This window comes from Neolamprologus brichardi, chromosome 8 (genome assembly GCF_056152115.1).
Source record: "Neolamprologus brichardi isolate AB-2024 chromosome 8, ASM5615211v1, whole genome shotgun sequence".
NCBI lineage: Eukaryota > Metazoa > Chordata > Actinopteri > Cichliformes > Cichlidae > Neolamprologus > Neolamprologus brichardi.
In genome coordinates this window covers 19,697,845-19,706,992 of record NC_142111.1, presented here as the reverse complement: position 1 = coordinate 19,706,992, position 9,148 = coordinate 19,697,845, and positions in this window count along the sequence as shown.

Here is a 9,148-nt window from a genome sequence, read left to right as displayed (position 1 = left end):
TCTGACTGGAAGAAATTTGTTTAACATTTAAACCTATTTTCTGCACATTCCAGCACATAATATATATATATATATATATATATATATATATATATATATATATATAATTATATAATTTTTTTTTGTGTGTTTACACTCACTCTTTCAGATGCAAGTAAAACACAGCAGGAAATAAATAAAGTCAAAGACTAGCGGTCCTTTTGCTCTATTTTCACCTGTAAAGCAGGAGTAGAGTAGGCGGAGGTTTATCCTGGTGCAGGTGTGCCGCAGCGGTCAGTGGAAGGATACCGCAGTTTCTCTGTGAGTTTCCCATTACGTCGTAGCTACTCGGTGCTTGCTTGGAAGTTTAGGGGTTTTTTTTTTCGCTGTAAAAAGAAGTTTTCTTCCCACGCACAGCGGACACTAATGTTTTTGTCACTTTTTATGGAATCAAACTCAAAGTAAGGTCAGTACTTCCACGCTTTAAACGCTGCACGCTCATACTCTCCCTGCACTCGATATATTATCCATTGTTGATCTGCACACAGCTGTTGTCATGAACGTTGCACTCGCTTACCTCACTGTCATGAGACATTCTCGCAAGAAAATCACGGTTTTAGTAACGCAGTAACGCAGCGTTCCTACGGGAAAGTAACGGTAATCTAATTACCGTTTTTGCAATACTAATCCCTTACTTTACTCGTTACTTGAAAAAAGTAATCGGATTACAGTAACGCGTTACAAGTAACGCGTTACTGCCCATCTCTGCTGGTCACAGGAACTTTTAGAAAAAAAGACAAAAAAGGTGAAAAAAACTGACAGTGCTTGTAAAGCCTGACTTTCACGGCTACTGCATCTGTTAAAACAACAGCAGGCGCTTCAGCAGGTGCAGTTCTCCATCCCATAACCACGCTGGACAAATGACAATAAAGTTTCCACAGAAGATTCTTTTTTTTATAGTTTTGGATTAGGTTTGATAAGAAAAAGGACAATCTGAGTCCTTAATAGCTGGTCATGGTGACATATGATTTGTCATAGTTGCAGCTTTGACATTTTGCTTGAAATTAATAACATTTTAATTTACATCTACAATTTTTCTCTCATTTCAGAAAAAAAGAAGAAAAAACGATCTCGTTTTTAGTTTTAAGCTGGAGGATGAAGTGTGGTGTGTGTTGATTTATGTGTGTGTTTGTGTGCTCATGATGACACTTCCTCCTCCTTGTTAACCTCTTAGTTTTCAGCTTCCCAACAAGCGAAGTGTAAGAGCGATGGCGAAGAGGAGAGGAAGAGAAAGATGGACGAGTGATGTTCCCTTTCCCATTACTGCTCTGTTCATTTGAGCCCTGGAGGAAAAACAAAAGAGACACCGAGCTGTAATAGACACTGTACATTTCTGGACAGACGAGTGGAGTCTGAATATTATCAGTCTGTGTCTACCTACAGGAAAGAAACATTAGAAAGCAGGAGTGATATTACAATCCTCACACACATCATGCACAGAGTGTGCTCTCAGGAAGGCGTGGGAATTTATAGTTTTTTATATTATGCTGATTTAGTTTGATCTAAATCTCCTGCGGGTGAACAATTAATAACATTTTCTTCACATCTCTGGTTTTGCATAATGATGCATGACTTGAATAAAGATGAAACTTCACATGGTAGATGATGGCTCCAAAGATACAGACTCTCCGACTGGCTCGACACGTGGCTTTTGATAGACACCGATGTTCATTTAGCGCAGATTGCTTTTCATAAAAAAGGATGTGGAAGGTGTTTCATGTCAGTCACTGGAGAAGACGGCACCTTTAAAGCTGCAGTTCTGAGGGTCAGACAGTTTCAATCGTCTGATTATTTTTAGAGGCAATTATGCCCTTGTATTTGTCTCTGTTTATAGTAAGTAGAGCTATTCTGCGTTAGACTTTCATGGCCTTGTCAAGGTATAAATTAATAAAGGCTCAGGAGTAAAAGCTGTTTACAAAGAGACTAAAGGGTATTCAGCAGAAATATTTCAAAACATATGGACACGTGAGATGTTGAAATTGTGCATGAACATTAAGAAAGAAGCAGTTATCTGTAATCTGTCTTCTTCTTAGATCATCATTGAGTTCTTTAAACCTTCCCAATGCTCTGATTACTCGTCAATCCAGTGAGTGTTGTCAAATAAAAGCCTTTTACTGCTAGCTGTAGTCAATCATGACCACAAATGAGAAGTTAACAGACGTTTACCTTATTAAGTTAGAACCTTCAGCACAACTTATTAAGGTATAAGTGAATGTATGTATACTTTTGAGCCTGTGTGGGCTAGAGAACATGCAAAATAAATTCAAATATGAACGAATAATTTAAAGAAATCATTAGAAGCCCAACATTACAATGGCATCCACGTCCGTGATGAGCGTACGTACACTTCTGACCACAGCTGTACCTGCAATCGCACCTTAGTGTAGCATACTTTAATTTAAGGGCACTGATTTAAATTCTTTCCCTGGAGGATCAGCCTTACCTTAACCTCAATTACTAACCTTAACCTTAACAATTAAGACAGAAATCACTTTACATCTGCTGAACGCTGGGGTAAAACTCAAATGAGGACATCAATTTTGGTCCCTAATTAGACGCACTCTCCCTGAGTCCGTTGCTCAAAATTACCCCAGAAAGCACACACAGAGAGACAAGTGAAATGTCCAGGTATATCAAGGGGAAACCTCCATTGGGCAGAGTTTAGTTTGACTTTCATTTTCAAGCTATTGCATACACCCATTTTTTTTCTCTCTTTTCGTGAGGTTGTAGGGCATGAGAGATGGGAAGGGATGTAGAGCGTGAAGACGTAAGTAAGTGGGTTTCGAAGTCACATTGACAAGCTAGAAACCTCAGATGTTCATTACCTCCCCTGCTCCTATCTAGATGCTCCTAGAAACACAAACTGTCCCTCCTGTATGTACGCATGCTTGTGTTTCACAGATTCAGCCATTATATGATCCTTCTGTGAGTCTGCCTTGAAAGTGAAGCACGTGACATATTTCTTGCAACAGTAATAGACAAACGTTTTTACATCAATTAGAAGCGGGTGTTCTTGATTATCTTAATCTGGAACGTGATTCAGGTGGACTATTCTGTGTTACTGAATCTTTTCATCAAAATCTAATATTTTTACTGAGGTAGATAAAAGTCAATCAAATGTTTCATGTAGGTGGTCACAATACTTATCACCTTTTTAAGAAGGTATATGGGATTTTTTGCTGTTCATTGCAGGAGGGGAATGGGTATTAGAGTATTAAAGGCATTTGATTTTTCTAGTGAATAGTCTGGCAAAACGTCTTTCCTATCTAGGAGTCACATCCACCTGCTTAATGCTTATTGTTTATGATTGGAAACTTAACAGAAATGATAAAGCTGCAGTTTTGAAACCCAACACAATGAGCCAAAGGAGACTAAATTGCTCTGCAGAGTGGGAGGAACCCTGTGTTTAGCAATTTTTCCCAACAGACAGGTCAAGACAAACAGACACAGACATACCAGCAGCACCTAATATGATTACAGTGAATTAAAGAGTGTTTAATGCTCCACTGCAATTACTCCCTTACTGTGTGAGCTTTTGTAACAGATGAATACATCAGGGTTTATTTAAACGCAAGCAAGGCGAACGTCTCTCACATCAGAAATGAAATCAGCATGAATAAATAAGTAAACAAGAACAGCCGGCTCTGTGTTGATGAGAAACGTGTGCTCACTGGGTATTAATCGATAGCAGCAGTTTTCATCTTCGATCCGGCATTGTTTAACAAGAGGAGGACAGCAGAATGATTTCTGATTGTTCTTTCTAAAACTTTGTGTCCCAGTTTTGCATTCGGTCTCATTAAATTGTGAGTATTTTTCTCTTTTTCTTCCTCTTCTTTAATTTAATTAGAATTTTGTTTTTAATTTTCTTCTATTTGTTCGTGTTTTGCCTGCTTTGACCCATTTAACAGCTGCCTCCCTCCTGCTCCCTCGTGCTGTTCGGTCACTGTTGTCACAGTTTTGTTATATCAGGTGAGGATTTCATGGCATAAGGTGACAACAGGCAGGTAAAGATGAATGGAGCCCTGACTGGGCTCTGTGGGCTAATCTGGCATTTTGCGCATGGATCACTGGCAGAGCTAATTCAGGCATAAACAGATTCAAAAGCACACAAAGAAAGTAATGAAGCGTAGCTGGCCAGACAGCGCAGACAGAGTCCCTGCACATCTGAACTCAGACAGGCACACATGTGCCAACACATACACACCAGCTGAGAGACACCGACTCACATTAGAGATATAAAAAGGCTGGCAAGTTTGCAGCTCTCCACTGGGGCATGCGTATGTTCACCTGTCAGTGCTTCAGGGAGAACTGACCAAGTGTGTACATCTGTCTCGACCTCAGGCTCATCTCTTACTTGTCTTCTTTCCACCTTTTCTCCTTTCCTTTAGCTTCTTTTTCAGTTTCCTTTTTATCATTTTCTATCTCGTCTTCTTTCATTTCTTACCACACACACTTTATCTTCTTCTCTCTTTTCCTGTTGTTATGCAGCTCATCCCTTGTTTATCCCCATATCTTTTCATCCTTTGCCTATATACACTAACCTTTCTTATAAATTTTCTGGCACTTTAAATCATTGTCCTCTATTTTCACACTTCTCTTTTCTGTTCCATTACACTTCTCCTCCTGTCCTCCAATTTCATTTTTGGTATCCGCTCTCTTTTTCCCGATCCTGCTTTCTTTTCCATTCCCATTCTCTCATTATGTCCAAAACAGTGAGTCTGGTTTGATCTCTGGCTGATGGTGATTCCTCTCCCTGAGCGCTGACAGGTAGGATAGGCTTCACATCCTCGGCTCGGCGCCCAGATGACTCAAGAAGGGGGCTTCTTAAAGTGCAATGTTCCTTCCTCCGTAAATGAATGTGCTCAGATACATGGAGAGTGAAAATGGAATAGGGAAGTGCAGGCGCAGACAGGAAAACAGGTACAAAGGAAACATGTACAAGCGTGTTTGCCTGCATGCATGCAAGTGTTAGAGAGCCGAGGGGCATAAAAGCTGGTAAAAAACAAGTAAAAGCAAAATTACAGCAGTCAGTAATTTCTGTTACCACTGAATCAAATTTACTACAAGGTATGCAGATTTGTTTGGGGGAATTATTATGTCTTATTTTGTTCGAGTACATACAATCCTTGACCCTTCTAACATTATTTTCTCCCACCTGGTGTTAGTTTTAGTCTTTTTAATTATTATTGTATCAGTGGCATATGTCAGAGGCAATATTTAAGAAAATCAGTACAGGTAATGCAATAAAAACTTTTTGAAAGTTGTAGACACCCAAAAGTCTCAAGAAATATGTCTATCAGTGTCTCATCGGGCACATTGTGATAGCATTTTTACCAAACAGATACTAAAACGAAGCACTCACAAAATTCGCAGAAATCTTTCAGTTAGTTTACTTTTTTCAAAAGTCTAGTATTTATTTTTTTACATTAGTTAAAAGTAAAATATTTGTTTTTTTCCACACGTAGTTTTAGTTTTTAGTTTAAAGGTGGTTTAAGCAGCATATGGGTGGGGCTGCTGCATAGCAACAGCTGTGTGCCTAATATCTACACTCTGTATGACATCATGAAGCTACAAATAAAGAAAAAACTGTCTGAAACAGAGTGTTTATCACAGTCTGAAACATCCAGTTTGTTATAGTATACTGTATATATGATATAACTCAGTGACTCAGTGTAACAGGAGTTACTGTTTGTCAAAAACAACTTGCTGCCCTGCTTTTGAGTAGCTCATAAATGGTGACACAATCATCTTCTTGTTTTACAATCTTTTGACTAACAGCGGGGAAAAAAATGACTAGAAATACAGTTTTTGCATGCAAATCAACAGAGATGATGATGAGGTAGAGGGACTTAGGGTGGATGCAGTATCAGCAAAACTGACCTGAATTAGTATGTGAGTGAGTGTGTGACACACAGACACAGAGAGAGCTGCTCAGGGAATCTGTACACAAAACCAAATCCTGACCCTCAAACAGCTGTCTAAAGGACTGTTCCAAAGTAAGGATTTGCTGTCCAAATATATTCTCAATTCTCGAAACTTAAATTGTTCCCCAAACCCAACCTCTGTTGGTCAGAGGTGGATTGTGCTGACTCAGCTCCTATCTCACCATCTCCCTTAAAGTGCAAACTTGTCGACAGTCATCTGCTCTCCTCAGCTCTGAGCACACACGCACATTCTTATGTAAGACATGACCTTCCCAAGGTTTTTCTGATAACCTCTTACGTATTGAGAGCTCTCCTGTCTGATGTCACTGCATATTATCAGCTGGTAAAGGCTGATGTGTTAGGCATAAATCATTATGAAGGGGTAGAATTGTTGGTTTCCTGTTTGGGGAAAAGGAAGCGAGACAGAAGATATCCTAAAAAAAACTAATTATATCTACTAAGATTTTTTTTGTAAATACAACTTAATTACATGTACTAAAGTAAAGTATTAATTGTTTTTTGAGTGTTTTTTTCTTCGTGTATTGATTTTGTTAAGACTCAAAGCTAATCCTGTGGCCGCGCTGACTGACAGGTGTGCCGACACAGACACCTGTCGCAATACTAGGCGTCACCTTCACTAAGGGGGACTCAGGAGGTGGTTACTCCAGGGCACGATTAGCACAAAGTGTCTAGGACACAGGTTCAGTTAGTGGCAGAGCAGGGCAGAATATCAGAGGGAGGTTGTGTAAGGCGTGACTGCTTACTTGTAGCAAAGGTGCAGTGAATCTTGGGGGAAGCTGTAGGTCCAAGTGGGAAGCTTAGTGGCAGGATTTCCATGAGGGGAAACAGGCAGCAGGCAGGGTGAATGATACTGATAGGTCCTTTTACAGAGCGGGGTTGCAGAGGTGATTAGGGGTTCCTGGCTGGAGGCTGCTGGTGGAAAGACGGTGTGAAGGTTTGTGGTAAGCTGTTGACACGGAGAGAAACTTGTTAGGCAAGAAATCTACACGAAGGAGACACAAAGGAATAGGGCCTGTTATCACCAGGAGTAGCTGATCACGCCAGGTTTAAGAACCGCCTCCTGATTGCTGCTGACCGGGGTCAGGTACGAGAGATCGCCTGCCTCCACCTCAGAGAAACTGCTGCCAGCCTCCAGGCACATCCACCACTCACTCAGACCGTGACACTATCTTTATTTTAGTGTAAAATCCAGCCTAAAGAGACTTCAAAATGATCACCACTGCAATTCTACAAGTGTAGGTGCAGATAGAAATGGATGCTAAATCGCTAAGGGGCTCACTGTTCATTACTGCCTTCATTACCTGTTGAAGATCCAGCTCTGGCAGCTGGGCTTGATTCGGCATCCACTCAGCTTTAACCTCACTGTTCATGGCTAGCTTTAGGTTAGCATGCTGTGCGTGCAGATGTTTTCAAAGAGCTGCTGTCTTAGCAGTATACTGCGGTTGTTTCTGTCCTGGACCCAGTTTACATGTTACCACAATGCTCTTGGCCTTTCACGCAAAAAATAAATAAATAAAAGTAATATTCATATCTCACGATTATCAGGTGTTTTAGACCATAGAACAGGAACATTTGATCATTTTCTTTCTATCAGTCTTTGTAATAAATATTAACAGCATTAACAACACAAATTATATGTGATTTCTGAGTTTAGCACATTACTGAAAAAAACGTAAAGTGATTAAGGTGACTAAAATACGAAAGTACTGAAATAACCTACTGTGTGATACAGATCGTCCATTAATTCTGTTCTCAAATTTAGGTAATTGAAGCTCTATTTTTTTTAGTCTAGTACTTACTTATTAATCTGAATGTTGCACCTGTACAGCTTACAAAACAAACTTTCTTCAATCTAATGACAACTTAGGATGACATTTTTGGGCTGTAGCAGAATTACAAATGTGTTGATGGCATGTTTACTTTTTTGTGCATGCACAGTTGATAATGCTGCGGTGCATACAGTTCACCTAGTCAAAATTTCACCTTTGCAGGTGACTTACTTGGACCCCAACAACAAAGTGTTTAATAATACAGGGGACTGAATGTGAGGTACACCTTTCATCTTTGCATGGCTACTTCTGCTTCTGTGGTTTTCATGTAATAAATCAACTGAGTAAAGAAGCTTCTGAGAATATAACTGGAAGGTAACAAGTAGCAACTCTACAGCAGCTTGTTGTTTGCTTGTTGACCTTTGTGATGAACTCTATGTACTCTTACAGTGATGCATAAAGAACTTGACTTTCTTAAAAATTACAAGTTTAACTTTCCTGGTTTAACACAGATCTTCTCATCGCTGGATGATTGTGCTACTAACGTTAGTCTCTCTTCCCAGCTCCCGTGGTCTTGTACCTTTACGCCCTACCTTCGTGACTTGTGAGTGATTTTTCCCTTTCTTGTTCTAGTTTACCTTCCCGGACCTGTGACCTCCCAGCTGTACAAACGTGTGTGAGTTGGATGTGAGGACGTGAGCGAGCGTGAGAGAGAGAACCTTCCCCTAATCCCTTGGAACCCTGGATTTTCCCCGTCACTGTATATATTATCGCACTGGTGTGTAAATAAACGGTGCACTGAGACGTCAACCTGTTCTGCGCTTGAGTCCCTGCTTTCAGATTGTGACAACATTAAGCCTCTGTGGAAGACAGCTGACTCAAAGTCTGAATCCTGAGTGGCCAACAAGGCTGTGTTCATTTCACCAACAATCACACAAGTTGCCCCAGCCGTCTATTGAATCATGCCTAAAAACAATTTCTATCAACAAAACATACGAGTTAGGGCGAGAGTGAATCCATGTGATGACAGACTGTTTACGTAGTCCTGAGAAAGGTCGCTGTGTCCCTGTACCCACTGGGCCGGAATCATCGTTCCAAATTTCTAATAGTTGCCGCATCTCGGGTGATTTCCTCAGGGGTGCAAACTGAAATGGACTTTTCTCAACTCAGGATACATCATATGTTTTTTCCATTTCCTCTTGCTGGTGTGATTTTTTTTTTTATCCCTTTACACAAAAGTCATATGTTCTGGTTAGAAAATATGGGTTGCTGTTTTGTTAAATAGACTACAATGAATATATTATTAGTAATCAATCGAATAGTATGAAAGTAGAATGAAAATGCTGTTCATGGAAACCGCTTCCTGAGGGTTTTTTTTAATCTAAGTCTGATATC